This window comes from Hesperophylax consimilis, chromosome 21 (assembly GCF_061612785.1).
Source record: "Hesperophylax consimilis isolate HC1 chromosome 21, BYU_Hcon_1.0, whole genome shotgun sequence".
NCBI classification, from domain to species: Eukaryota; Metazoa; Arthropoda; class Insecta; order Trichoptera; family Limnephilidae; genus Hesperophylax; species Hesperophylax consimilis.
In genome coordinates, this window is record NC_142856.1 from 16,760,958 (window position 1) to 16,773,904 (window position 12,947).

The following is a 12,947-nucleotide window of genomic DNA, read 5'->3' on the forward strand; positions in this document are numbered from 1 at the left end:
TTTTGCCTTTATTACTACGGTGAAGAATTTTAACCCCCGTATCTTTACTAAAAGTATGATCGGTGGAAATGAGATGATTGGCAAACTCCGAAAAATTATTGTTATTTAAACATCTTAAATGTTCGGTGATTCTAATATTTATATTTCTAGTTGTCTTACCTATGTAGAACGATTGACAATCATTGCAACATAGTTGGTAAATGCCTGAGTGGCTAAATTTGTGATCTTTATCTTTAGTATTTTTAAGTAATTTTCCCAAGTTGTTATCAGTATAGAACGCGGGTTTAATGTGGGTAGGCAAATTTTTGTACTAAGTGAAGAAAAATTGGATATGTATAAGATTTTACGCCATTGAAAGGGATTTATGATTTTATTATTAGTTTCAGGTGTACCAAATAAAAATGTATTCGTCGAAATGAGTTTAAGTTTCTTATTCAGGATTTTATCAATTAAGTGTGTCGAGTAACCATTATTGAAGTGAAACTTCTTTACGCGCGTCATGCAATTTCGAGGAGTAAAACCAACTCATGACCGAAACGAAAATGCGGGACCGATTAAAGTTCATTTGATGTAGTAAAAGTTTTGAAGTAAAATATAAATGCTTCTTAGCTCATCTCGACAACTGGCGTTGGTGGTGTAATGGTCAGCATAGTTGCTTTCGAAGCAGTTGATCCGAGTTCGATTCTCGGCCATGGAATATTATTTTTTTGTTTTTAAGGAATTTTTTTTTTTTAATGGTTGACCATAATATCAATCCACTAAGTAATATTTTAGGCCTGTAGCATAATTGAAAAGTTAAAGAATGATATAAAATTTTTTATGATGTTAACGATAAAAAAAAAATGGGTGTGTCAAGCCTACGCAAGACAGAAGTGAAACTTCTAGTATTCTTCTCTCTCTCTCTTTTCATTTCATTCTCTCTTTTTTTCTGTCTATTGACATATTTATAAGTAGCATGTGATAAAAAAAATTAAAAGTTATAAAAAAAGAAAAAAAAAATTAGTTAAAGCGGGGATCGAACCTCGGTTCTTCACGACCACAGTCGTGCGCTCTGCCTGTAGACAGCGAAGATGAGTTAGGAGAGTGAGTTAAACTAGGTATATAATATTTACACCTTGCTAATGTTTTCAGTATTATTAGGGCTTTTTTATACTAATTTTCATATATTTATTGGCAGGTAGAGTAGAAATTAATATTGTTTAGCGTTTGCCAACGACCATACCATGTTGAACACACCGGTTCTCGTCCGATCACCGAAGTTAAGCAACATTGGGCGCGGTCAGTACTTGGATGGGTGACCGCTTGGGAACACCGCGTGCCGTTGGCCTATTTTTTATTTTAATTTCATGTTTTTTTTATTTTTTTATCATTACTATAATTAATAATATCATAAAATTCTTTAACTTTTCAAGTATGCTACAGGCCTAAAATATTACTTAGTGGATTGATATTATGGTCAACCATTGAAAAAAAAAATTCCTACAAACTTATTAATGTAATTACGATCTTTTTCAAGCGCGTATGTAATGATTATTTTTATCAACCTCGCACACACCTTGCTAATTTTTTCAATATTATTAGGGCTTTTTTATACTAATTTTCATATATTTATTGGCAGGTAGAATAGAAATTAATATTGTTTAACTTTTGCCAACGACCATACCATTTTGAACACACCGGTTCTCGTCCGATCACCGAAGTTAAGCAACATTGGGCGCGGTCAGTACTTGGATGGGTGACCGCTTGGGAACACCGCGTGCCGTTGGCCCATTTTTTATTTTAATTTTATGTTTTTTTTCATTTTTTTATCGTTAACATCATAAAAAATTTTATATCATTCTTTAACTTTTCAATTATGCTACAGGCCTAAAATATTACTTAGTGGATTGATATTATGGTCAACCATTAAAAAAAAAAAATTCCTTAAAAACAAAAAAATAATATTCCATGGCCGAGAATCGAACTCGGATCAACTGCTTCGAAAGCAACTATGCTGACCATTACACCACCAACGCCAGTTGTCGAGATGAGCTAAGAAGCATTTATATTTTACTTCAAAACTTTTACTACATCAAATGAACTTTAATCGGTCCCGCATTTTCGTTTCGGTCATGAGTTGGTTTTACTCCTCGAAATTGCATGACGCGCGTAAAGAAGTTTCACTTCAAAAATATCGTCTACATATCGTTTCCAAGTGAAAACATTATTTAAAAGTGATGACTTGCAATTAAAAATCTTATTTTCTAAGTTATTCATAAAAATATCTGCCAACAGTGGGCTAGTTGGAGCTCCCATGGGTAGCCCTTGGCTCTGTTGGAAGACGCAGTTGTTATACTGGAAATAATTTTGATTAAGGCACATATTGAATAAACGAGACAGGTCATCAATCATATGTTTATCTAAATTAGAGGATTTTAACATATCTACAATTATTTGTTTGCAATGAGTAGTTGGAACATTTGGAAATAAGTTAATTACATCAAACGAAATTAGCTTAGCATTATTGGGAATGAACAAGTCCTTAACTGAATTTATTAAATCAAATGAGTTTTTAATGGTATATTTGGGTGAAAACACATTCAAATTGTTGAAGACATTAGTGATATGAGAAGCTATTATGAAATTCGGGGAAGCACAGCATGACACGACAGGACGAATAGGTTCATTGATTTTATGTATTTTTAAAAACCCGTACAACTTGGGAATTTTAGGATTAGACTGCAAGAATTTATTCTGATTAGGATAATCATCTTTAAAGATTTGGGATTTGCATGCATTTATCGAATTTTTTATATCTATTTGAAATTTATTAGTCGGATCTTTTTTTATAATAACAAAGTCGTCACTTTTTACGAAGTCTTCCATTTTTTCGTGGTAGGCCATTTTGTTCATTATGATCACAGTGTTTCCTTTGTCCGCCCTAGTAAGCACTAAATCCTTTTCAGCCAACGTTTTGCGAATTTTATTGGTGCATAAAATTTCTGAATGGATGACCTTTTTGATTTTATCTTTTGTTATTAGATTTTTAATTGTCTCAGCACTTTTGTACAGAAAGGGTCTAGGTTGGTACGATAGAGCCGTTTCAATGTCCACTGCCACATTTTCAATAGCACTTTGTATGTTATTTTTATTGTAATTTAAATTATATTTTAGTCCTTTAGATAGTAAATTCATCTCTTCCGGGAGGAACACGTGGGAAGAGAGATTCTTCACTCGATCAAAAAATGTATGTTCTGGTTTATCTGGACACTGGTTACTGATGTTAGGTTTACAAAGATTTTGTAGTTTTTTATTTAATTTCCCTTGTTTTTTGAACGCCTTTTCCGAGGTATACATCCTTATTTTATCGTCGAATAAAACCCACTCGATTGGATGTAAATCGTGTACTAGTTCAAGAAGAACAGAGCGGTTAACTGGAAATATGTCAAGAATAGGACTATAAGACAGATTAATTTGGTTATTTATTATACTGGAGTTATTATTGATGGCTTTTCTGATTTCAAGTGCTTCTAAATTATCTAATTTTTTGCCTTTGAAACTCTCTATCTACTCTATCTACTCTAATCTAATCTATCTACTCTATCTACTCTATCTACTCTATCGTACCAACCTAGACCCTTTCTGTACAAAAGTGCTGAGACAATTAAAAATCTAATAACAAAAGATAAAATCAAAAAGGTCATCCATTCAGAAATTTTATGCACCAATAAAATTCGCAAAACGTTGGCTGAAAAGGATTTAGTGCTTACTAGGGCGGACAAAGGAAACACTGTGATCATAATGAACAAAATGGCCTACCACGAAAAAATGGAAGACTTCGTAAAAAGTGACGACTTTGTTATTATAAAAAAAGATCCGACTAATAAATTTCAAATAGATATAAAAAATTCGATAAATGCATGCAAATCCCAAATCTTTAAAGATGATTATCCTAATCAGAATAAATTCTTGCAGTCTAATCCTAAAATTCCCAAGTTGTACGGGTTTTTAAAAATACATAAAATCAATGAACCTATTCGTCCTGTCGTGTCATGCTGTGCTTCCCCGAATTTCATAATAGCTTCTCATATCACTAATGTCTTCAACAATTTGAATGTGTTTTCACCCAAATATACCATTAAAAACTCATTTGATTTAATAAATTCAGTTAAGGACTTGTTCATTCCCAATAATGCTAAGCTAATTTCGTTTGATGTAATTAACTTATTTCCAAATGTTCCAACTACTCATTGCAAACAAATAATTGTAGATATGTTAAAATCCTCTAATTTAGATAAACATATGATTGATGACCTGTCTCGTTTATTCAATATGTGCCTTAATCAAAATTATTTCCAGTATAACAACTGCGTCTTCCAACAGAGCCAAGGGCTACCCATGGGAGCTCCAACTAGCCCACTGTTGGCAGATATTTTTATGAATAACTTAGAAAATAAGATTTTTAATTGCAAGTCATCACTTTTAAATAATGTTTTCACTTGGAAACGATATGTAGACGATATTTTTTGTATCTGGACGGGAACAGAGCGGCAACTAACTAAATTCCTTCTTCTTATAAATTCATTTCATAAAAACATTCAATTCACTGTAGAGGTAGGCAGTAATGCATCGATTAATTTTCTAGATTTAACACTAACTTCAATAAATAATACAATTGAATTTAACATCTATCGTAAACCGACATTCACGGATATAACTATACATAACACGTCAAACCACCCGATATCACACAAACATTCTGCCTATCATTCAATGGTACACCGCTTAGTAAAAATCCCACTATCAGCTGTTAATTTCGAAATTGAACTGTCAAAAATAAAACAAATTGCTCTAAATAATGGTTACTCGACACACTTAATTGATAAAATCCTGAATAAGAAACTTAAACTCATTTCGACGAATACATTTTTATTTGGTACACCTGAAACTAATAATAAAATCATAAATCCCTTTCAATGGCGTAAAATCTTATACATATCCAATTTTTCTTCACTTAGTACAAAAAATTTGCCTACCCACATTAAACCCGCGTTCTATACTGATAACAACTTGGGAAAATTACTTAAAAATACTAAAGATAAAGATCACAAATTTAGCCACTCAGGCATTTACCAACTATGTTGCAATGATTGTCAATCGTTCTACATAGGTAAGACAACTAGAAATATAAATATTAGAATCACCGAACATTTAAGATGTTTAAATAACAATAATTTTTCGGAGTTTGCCAATCATCTCATTTCCACCGATCATACTTTTAGTAAAGATACGGGGGTTAAAATTCTTCACCGTAGTAATAAAGGCAAAAAATTAGATAATTTAGAAGCACTTGAAATCAGAAAAGCCATCAATAATAACTCCAGTATAATAAATAACCAAATTAATCTGTCTTTTAGTCCTATTCTTGACATATTTCCAGTTAACCGCTCTGTTCTTCCTGGAATTCCCGTAATTACCCCTTCCACTTTGTCGACATCTCTCTCAAACACTTAACATTTTTGTATTTATGTGTCAATATTTTGTGTAGTAGATTAGTTTTAAATATTCTCCTGACGAAGGAAGGGATCTTCCGAAACCGGTAGAGTGAAAATAAAACTATCGTGGTCAAAAACAAATTTATGTGTTTTTATTATAAATTATGATGAGCCACAAAGTGAATGCTTTTTACAATTAAGTAATAATTTGGTTTAATTTTGCATGTATTTTAATTTTACTTTTAATATATTTATTTCCATTTTCTTTAATATATATTTTTATCAGTCAGTTTAATCTTTATTTGTATTTCTAATATGATTTCCATAATAATATGTAATTTTCCATAAAATTTTCTTCACCCTTACGTTTAATTATTTGTTCTACAAAATATCATTTTATTATTCTTACATAATACATGTACCATAATAGTATGGTATTGATGAAATCACCAAAATTGTAATCTTTTAAAATTTATAAACTAAAAAAAGAAAAGTCAGTAATTATAGTGTAAAGCAAAGATTTTTCAAAGAGTTTCCGTTATGGTTTCCATATGGGGATCGGCATGAAAAAAAGCATTGTGTACAATGCCCAACTGCCTGAAAAAATATTTTCATCAAAATTCATTAAAGAAAGTTTCTTTAAAAAAGCCTTCCATCTTGCATATCTCTCTAGTATATTTAGGCATGTCAATCACTATGAACTATTTATTTTGTTATAGTCCGATTGTTGTATTACAGAAAGACCATTCTTATGATTTGCGTATCACTGCCTCAAAGCGTTGGAAGTACTTTACGACCTGAACGAGACTTTTATGACAGTTACATATTATTTCTTAAAGGCGTCGAGGCATTTAATTTAATTCATTTTTTTGATAAAAGAAATTTAAAAAAGTTTTTATAACAAAGATGCTTAATTACTTACTCGTCAAGCCTTCCGATAATAAAACCTCAAACGAGATAAATAGGCTTGATTATACAGTAGGTTCCAAGAAAATATTTTAGGTTTTTGTTTACGAAAATCATTTCCTGCATACATCAATTAAAATACATAAATTAATTACTATCATTACTAAACAGTTAAGATGACATTATCGTATAATGTGCGGAAAGCAGGTTTCAAAGTACCACACAGAATATGGAGAATCAATCGTCATAATTACTTTCTGGTAATAAATCAATTTAGACATCATAAAAATTGATATTGGGCCGGGGTAAATAGAATCATATAAATAAATCTACTCAACGGGTAGACCACTTTGAGAAGACCACAGTTTTAATATGGCCTTGAACGCCGAAAAGCTGTAACAATAATATAAAAAAACTAAAATACTTGCAGAACTTAATAACGACGTTATTAAATTTGGTATACATTAAATTTAAAAAAAAACTATAATCTAACTTATTGAAGCTTATAAACCTTATTTAAAAATATGATTTAATGATTGAAGATTAATGATGAAGATTGAAGATGCAACTGAAACTCGAACCCACTTATGTAGCACGGTCGATCGAAAAAAGTTTTATCGATAATGTCGGTAACTTGGCAACATTTCCGAGCATGACTGCAGATTGCCAACGAACAAACAACAGTTCACAACGACTAGGTGTTCTTAATTTATTCGGTGTAAATTGTTTACACGTTTGCGATCTGCACTCGTGCTCGGGAAAGATGACAAATTATCAGCGTTATCGGTCGACCAAGCCAGATACCCTGATCATCTAGTCTTACCAGTACTGGTATCTCTACTGATTAAGCTATTGCAAAATAAATTAAATTCATAGCATTATATTCAAAGAAAAAAATCTGTTAAAATTACTGACTCGAGAACGGATAATGGAATGGTGGGCCTTAATGTTGGCTTGAATCTTATAGATGGCTGTACGTAATATAGCTTTTGATTTGGCAGATTGATGTTGATTGAGTCTTTGAAACCTACTCTTGAGTCTTATTAACCCATGTTGTGATATTCATATACAACTTTAAAGGTTCCACATATGCAAGGTCGGACGGTTGGAAGGCTAGATGTTCTGAATAACGAAGGTAATTGGCTTGTTGATGTGTTGTTTGGTTGGTTGGTGGTGTAGTAAAATGACAAGACCATCCCTAGTAACAGGGGTAGCAAGCAGCAAGTAGGGGTAAAAGTGGCGGCAGCAGGCGGTCAGAGGCTCTGTGTTAACATACTGTGGCTGTGGGGAGTTAGTTATGTATCTCGCGGGCTAGCCCAAAACGCCGTGCTCTACTGCGGGCTGGAAAACATTTTTAAAATATTACCCCCACTTAAAAAGCAACAAAAAATCTGAATGATCTACTAACTAAATATGGAAATAATATGCAGTACCATACTTCCCTGGTAGGTCACTTGATATTAACACTTAATTAATATTAACTTTAAAATTTAGATACAGGATTTAGGACATAATAGGAAAATGGATGTAATTGGGCTTTCTCTTAGGAATGGTATATTTAATTTAAGGGAATGGCAGATAAAAAAAGTAAGTTTTTAGTTTAGACCTGAATTCTGTTGGAGTTGTTATGGATCTTAGTTCCGGAAGGAGTTTATTCCAAGCCTTCAGCCCAAATGCTCCGAAAGTGCGATCACCAAACTAAGTATTTGGCTTGCGCTTAGGCTCTATCAGTCTGCATACAGCTGATGATGTTGCCGATCTAAGAATTGACTGCCTCAGACCAGTGTTTTCCGGGGCGCATAGTTCAGAGATGAAGGGTTGGGTCATTTCACTGATGGATTTAAACACCATCCAGCACAGTGTGTACTGGATTCTTTCAGGGCACTTGAGTCAGTGAAGGGTACAAAGGTGTTTTGAAATGTGCGAATATTTAGAAACCCCGGTTATGAGCCGTGCTACTGCATTAAACACTGATTGAAGTTTGTCAATTCGATATTTTGGTAGGTTGGCATAAATTCCTTTGCAGTAATCAAGATGTGAGACTACGTAAGAGTTGATAAGTAGTTTTGTTGTTTCTGTAGGAAGGTATATTCGGACAGACTTGAGTTGTCTTAGGTGAAAAAAACCAGTGCTAACAGTCCTATTTATTTGACTCTTAAACGAAAAGTCCAAATCTAAGTTTACCCCGAGAAGTTTAACTGTTGTTTTCGGGATGAAATCGCTGCCGAAAATAGAAATAGGTAAATCTTCTATGAAATATTGAAGATTACTTGTGGCCGCCCAGAGAAACTCAGTGTTAGACGGATTCAGCTTCAGCTTGTTTGAAGACATCCGAAGAGTTATTGCTTCTGGACATTCAGCTAAACGGATCTTGAGACTATTGATTTCATTTGGAGCACAGTAAAAATAAACGTGCTGATCGTTAGCGTAGCAGTGAGACAAGAGATCAAATGACTCGATTATTTTGGCGACAACATTTGTAAAAGGGATGAAGAGAAGTGGACCCAAAACGGATCCTTGGGGTACCCCTGAATAAAGTGTTGCGAAGTTAGACAATTTATTTCCAATCCTCACGGCTTGTAAGCGATTGAATATATAGGATACCAGCCAATTTTTAATTTCGGAATTCAAACTAAATGTTTCCTCTAATCTCCTAATGAGGAATTCGTCCTCAATCGTGTCAAACTCTCCACTCATGTCTAGGAGTGAGATAAGTGATAACGGGTGACCGGATAAATCATCAAAACGATAATTCATCACATCTTTAAAAAGTTATATAAAGTCATGGAAAGTGATGAAACAAAAACTTTATTAACTGGGTTAAGTAGGTTAGGTTAGGTTAGGTTTTAAATATTTTTTTTCATCGTTTATAAACGATTCATTATAATGACTTTATATCACTTTTCAAAGGTGTGTTGAATTGTCACTGTGTTGAGTTATCATGGAACCGTGATAAAGTACCTGACTCTACGGCAAGAGTTACGTCTGATAGCATACGAAGTAGTCCGGTTTCTGTTGAGAACTTTCTGTTAGCAGATTGACGATTTGCGAATAATTTATTAGACTTCTTTGAATTCAAGTGACTGGTTATTTGTGCAGCAGCAATTTTCTCCAGGATATTTGAAATGAAAGGTAAATTTGAAACGGGTCGATAATTACACAAGTTATCGGCGTCTAGTTGTGTCTTTGAGTATTGGTGTTACTACAGCTTTTTTTTTTTTTTTTTTTTTTATATTTACTCCACACAGGAGGCCCTGAAGAAAATAATTTCCCTCAGGGCCTATGTCATCTTTGGGGATGCTGTGTGGAGGGTCTTTTTGTGGAGAGGAAGGAGTGAACATGGGTCTTGAAGAGTCCCATGTTGTAGGAGGGAGGAAACACAGAGGCCGGCAGTTCGTTCCACAGCCGAGCTGTTGAACTTAAGAACGAATCGTAGAAGCGACCCGTTCTCATGTGACAAGTGTCAACTGTGTACAAATGTTGGGCGCGCGTTTGGCGTGTATCCCGACTACGCACCGGTGCCGAAGGGATCAATGACGCTAGTTCTTCAGAGCATCTTCCATTGTAATACCGATAGAACAAGGACAGCATACCTACCTGACGCCTGTGCTCTAAAGATTGCAGTCCGTTTGTTAAGATTGGGGAATCTATCAAACGGACCGCCCGTTTCTGCACAGAGTCAAGGGTTTTTTTCAGGTATTTTGGGGCTCCAGACCAGAGATGGCTGCCAAATTCGACAGTAGGGCGCACTTGCGATTTGTACAGGGTGAGCAGTTGTGTACTATTAAAGTATCTGCGGGCCCTGTACAGTACGCCCAGCTTCTGAGAGGCCAACTTTACTCTAGCTTCGATGGAGCCCCCGTACCTGAGCTGGTCACTTATAGTTACACCAAGCATATCAATGGAAGGCCTGTTCGGAAGATTGCTTCCGTTGAAGGAGACTAGATTATCATTTGGATCCCTTTTAGACGTAATCAGACAGGATTGGGTCTTTGAAACATTAAATTCGACGAGATTATTTTTACCCCAGGAGGAAATACTCTCGAGATAACCGTCCATTCTCTGCTTCAAAGCCCTCCGAGCCGTTGGAGTTTGTGTGCCCTTTGGGGGCTTGTCAAACAAAAAGCTATCATGAACTGTACTGTCATCCGCGTAACAATGAATCGGTGCACATGTCAAAAGGTCATTGATGTGCAACAAAAACAAAGTTGGAGACAGAACCGATCCCTGTGGGACGCCAGCATTTATGGAGTGCGAGGAAGAGGTGAAACCGTCAGCAACCGCCTGAATCGACCTATCCCTTAAAAAGTCAGCAATCCACGTACACAGGGATGCGGGAAGTCCGTAAGAATGCAATTTGTTGACAAGTCCTCGGTGCCAGACCCGGTCAAAGACCTTGGATATGTCTAGTGCGACCGTTTGGGTCTCACCGTGACGTTCCAGGCACCGCCCCCAAACATGTGTCACATACGCGAGAAGATCACCGCACGAGCGGTTCCGCCGGAATCCGTATTGACGGTCGTTGATAATTTTGTTCTTCTCGAGGTATGTGAGCAGTTTGTCGTTGATCACACGTTCCATCACTTTGGACAGAACTGATGTGATCGCTATGGGGCGGTAGTTGGCCGGGTTGGAGCGGTCACCTTTCTTGGGAATAGGGTGAATTACCGCTTTTTTCCAACCAGAGGGCACAGTGCCACACTTCAGGGACATTTTGAAGAGCTTTGTCAAAACTGGAACTATTTCCGCAGCACACCTCTGCAATACCAGGGCAGGTATTCCATCAGGTCCACTAGCTTTGTTAACATCGAGCCCCCGTATGACGTGGAGTACATCCCGATGCCGGATCCTCAGCTTTTTCATATAGAAGCCGCAGTGAGGAACCGACGGCGGAACAGCACCCCCGTCGTCGAGGGTCGAGTTTTCCGCAAACATTTTCCCTAAAAGGTTTGCCTTTTCGGTGGCGGTGTTTGCTAGTGAGCCGTCAGGTCTGGTAAGAGGTGGCAAACTGGGTTTGCAAAAATTTCGACCTATTGAGCCCGCAAGCGACCAGAATGCTCTGCTGCCATGCGGGCAGGCAGCCAGCTTTTTGCTGATCTGCAGGTCGTGTTCGAATTTTGACCTATTGATGATTCTCTTGCATTCCTTTGCCGATTTGTTGTATGCTGATCTGCTTTCGGGCGTTCGAGATGTGTTGTAGGCTCGGTAAGCCGCGTTTTTTCGTCGAACTGCTTCGGAGCATTGTCGACTGAACCACGGCTTTGAGCCCACACCAGTTTCTTTAGTAGTCGATTGTATGAAGCCATCCATCGCCGAATTGATGACTTCACCAATCTCCTGGGCACATCTTGAAGGGTCCGAAGTCCGAAAACAAACAGCTGACCACGGAAAAGCATTGAAATGGGCCCGCATACCGAACCAATCTGCTGACCTATAGTGCCACACTTTTCTCCTCAGCCTCTCATTGGTTGGTCTGAGGCTAACGGGGATTGATGTCGTCACTAGGCAGTGGTCAGATGATCCCAGAGGCGCTGTGACGTCAATCTTATAACCGTGTGGCACAGTAGTTAAGAATAGGTCTAACAGATTGGAGCGGTGAGTCTGGACATCAGGAACCCTTGTAGGCTCCTGAACCAATTGCTCTAATCCGTAGCAAATGGCAAAGGATTCCGCCTGTCGGCCAGCCGAGTCCGTTGGGCCTGAGAACTTCAACCATGGTTCGTTATGAACGTTGAAGTCCCCCAGAACAACAAACTCGGCCGAAGGGTAGCGGGGCAAGAGATCATCAATAGTATCGCTCAAATGTTTGAAGAGCTCGGTAGTGTCTGATTCGCTATGGTTCGGTGAGCGGTATAGACATGCGTAGAATCTTGCCGTACTGGCAAGATTGACGCGCACCCACATTACGTCGAATCTGGAGTTTTCCAGACTCAATAGTCGCACACAGTTGACGTCAGCTCGACTATAGAGGCAGACTCCTCCTTTCAGTCGGAATTTGCTTGCGAGGGTAAAGCCCGGGCAGTCCAGATAAGAGGAGTCTGGCGGCTCGGCTATCTGAGTTTCGGATAGGAAAAGAAGGTTGGGACGTTGGGACAAAAGATGGTGATGGACGGAATTTAAATTTGTGTGCAGGCCGCGAATGTTGGCAAAATTTACCAACAGTTTTGGCCCGCACCGGGGACGCCTGCTACTCACAGCTGACTTGAGTGCTTCAGGAAAGTCACCCGTGCCGAGTGATTTATTAAAAACCTGAACTAGGAATGGAGCTAAAACAATAGAAAATTGTTTTAATAACCATATCGGTATATGATCAAGACTGCACTGCTTATTAGGCGAGCTTGCATTATTTTTTTTACTTCTCTAGTATTGTGGGTTTGAAGGAAGACAAATTTCCTTTAGAATTAACAGTGAATATTGGTGGAGGGGCGTGAGATGTGGAGGCACGAATGGATTCGATTTTCTCCAGAAAAAAAATTGAAATTATTGATTGAGGTTGTCACTCCATACATTGATGTAATATATTTATATGAGACACGAAGCGAAAAAAGAGGTTCTAATTTTTTACCG

General features: G+C 37.0%; 2 non-coding genes across 2 annotated transcripts; both read left to right on the top strand.

Annotated features, from left to right (window-relative positions):
• The first annotated feature begins 1,208 nt into the window (after positions 1 to 1,208).
• On the top strand, positions 1,209 to 1,327 carry LOC149413669 (5S ribosomal RNA). The gene has a single exon (XR_016304237.1). It is a non-coding gene; the product is annotated as a 5S ribosomal RNA (ribosomal RNA).
• Positions 1,328 to 1,649: 322 nt separating this feature from the next.
• LOC149413670 (5S ribosomal RNA) lies at positions 1,650 to 1,768 on the top strand. Its single transcript, XR_016304231.1, has one exon. It is a non-coding gene; the product is annotated as a 5S ribosomal RNA (ribosomal RNA).
• The last annotated feature ends 11,179 nt before the right edge of the window (positions 1,769 to 12,947 follow it).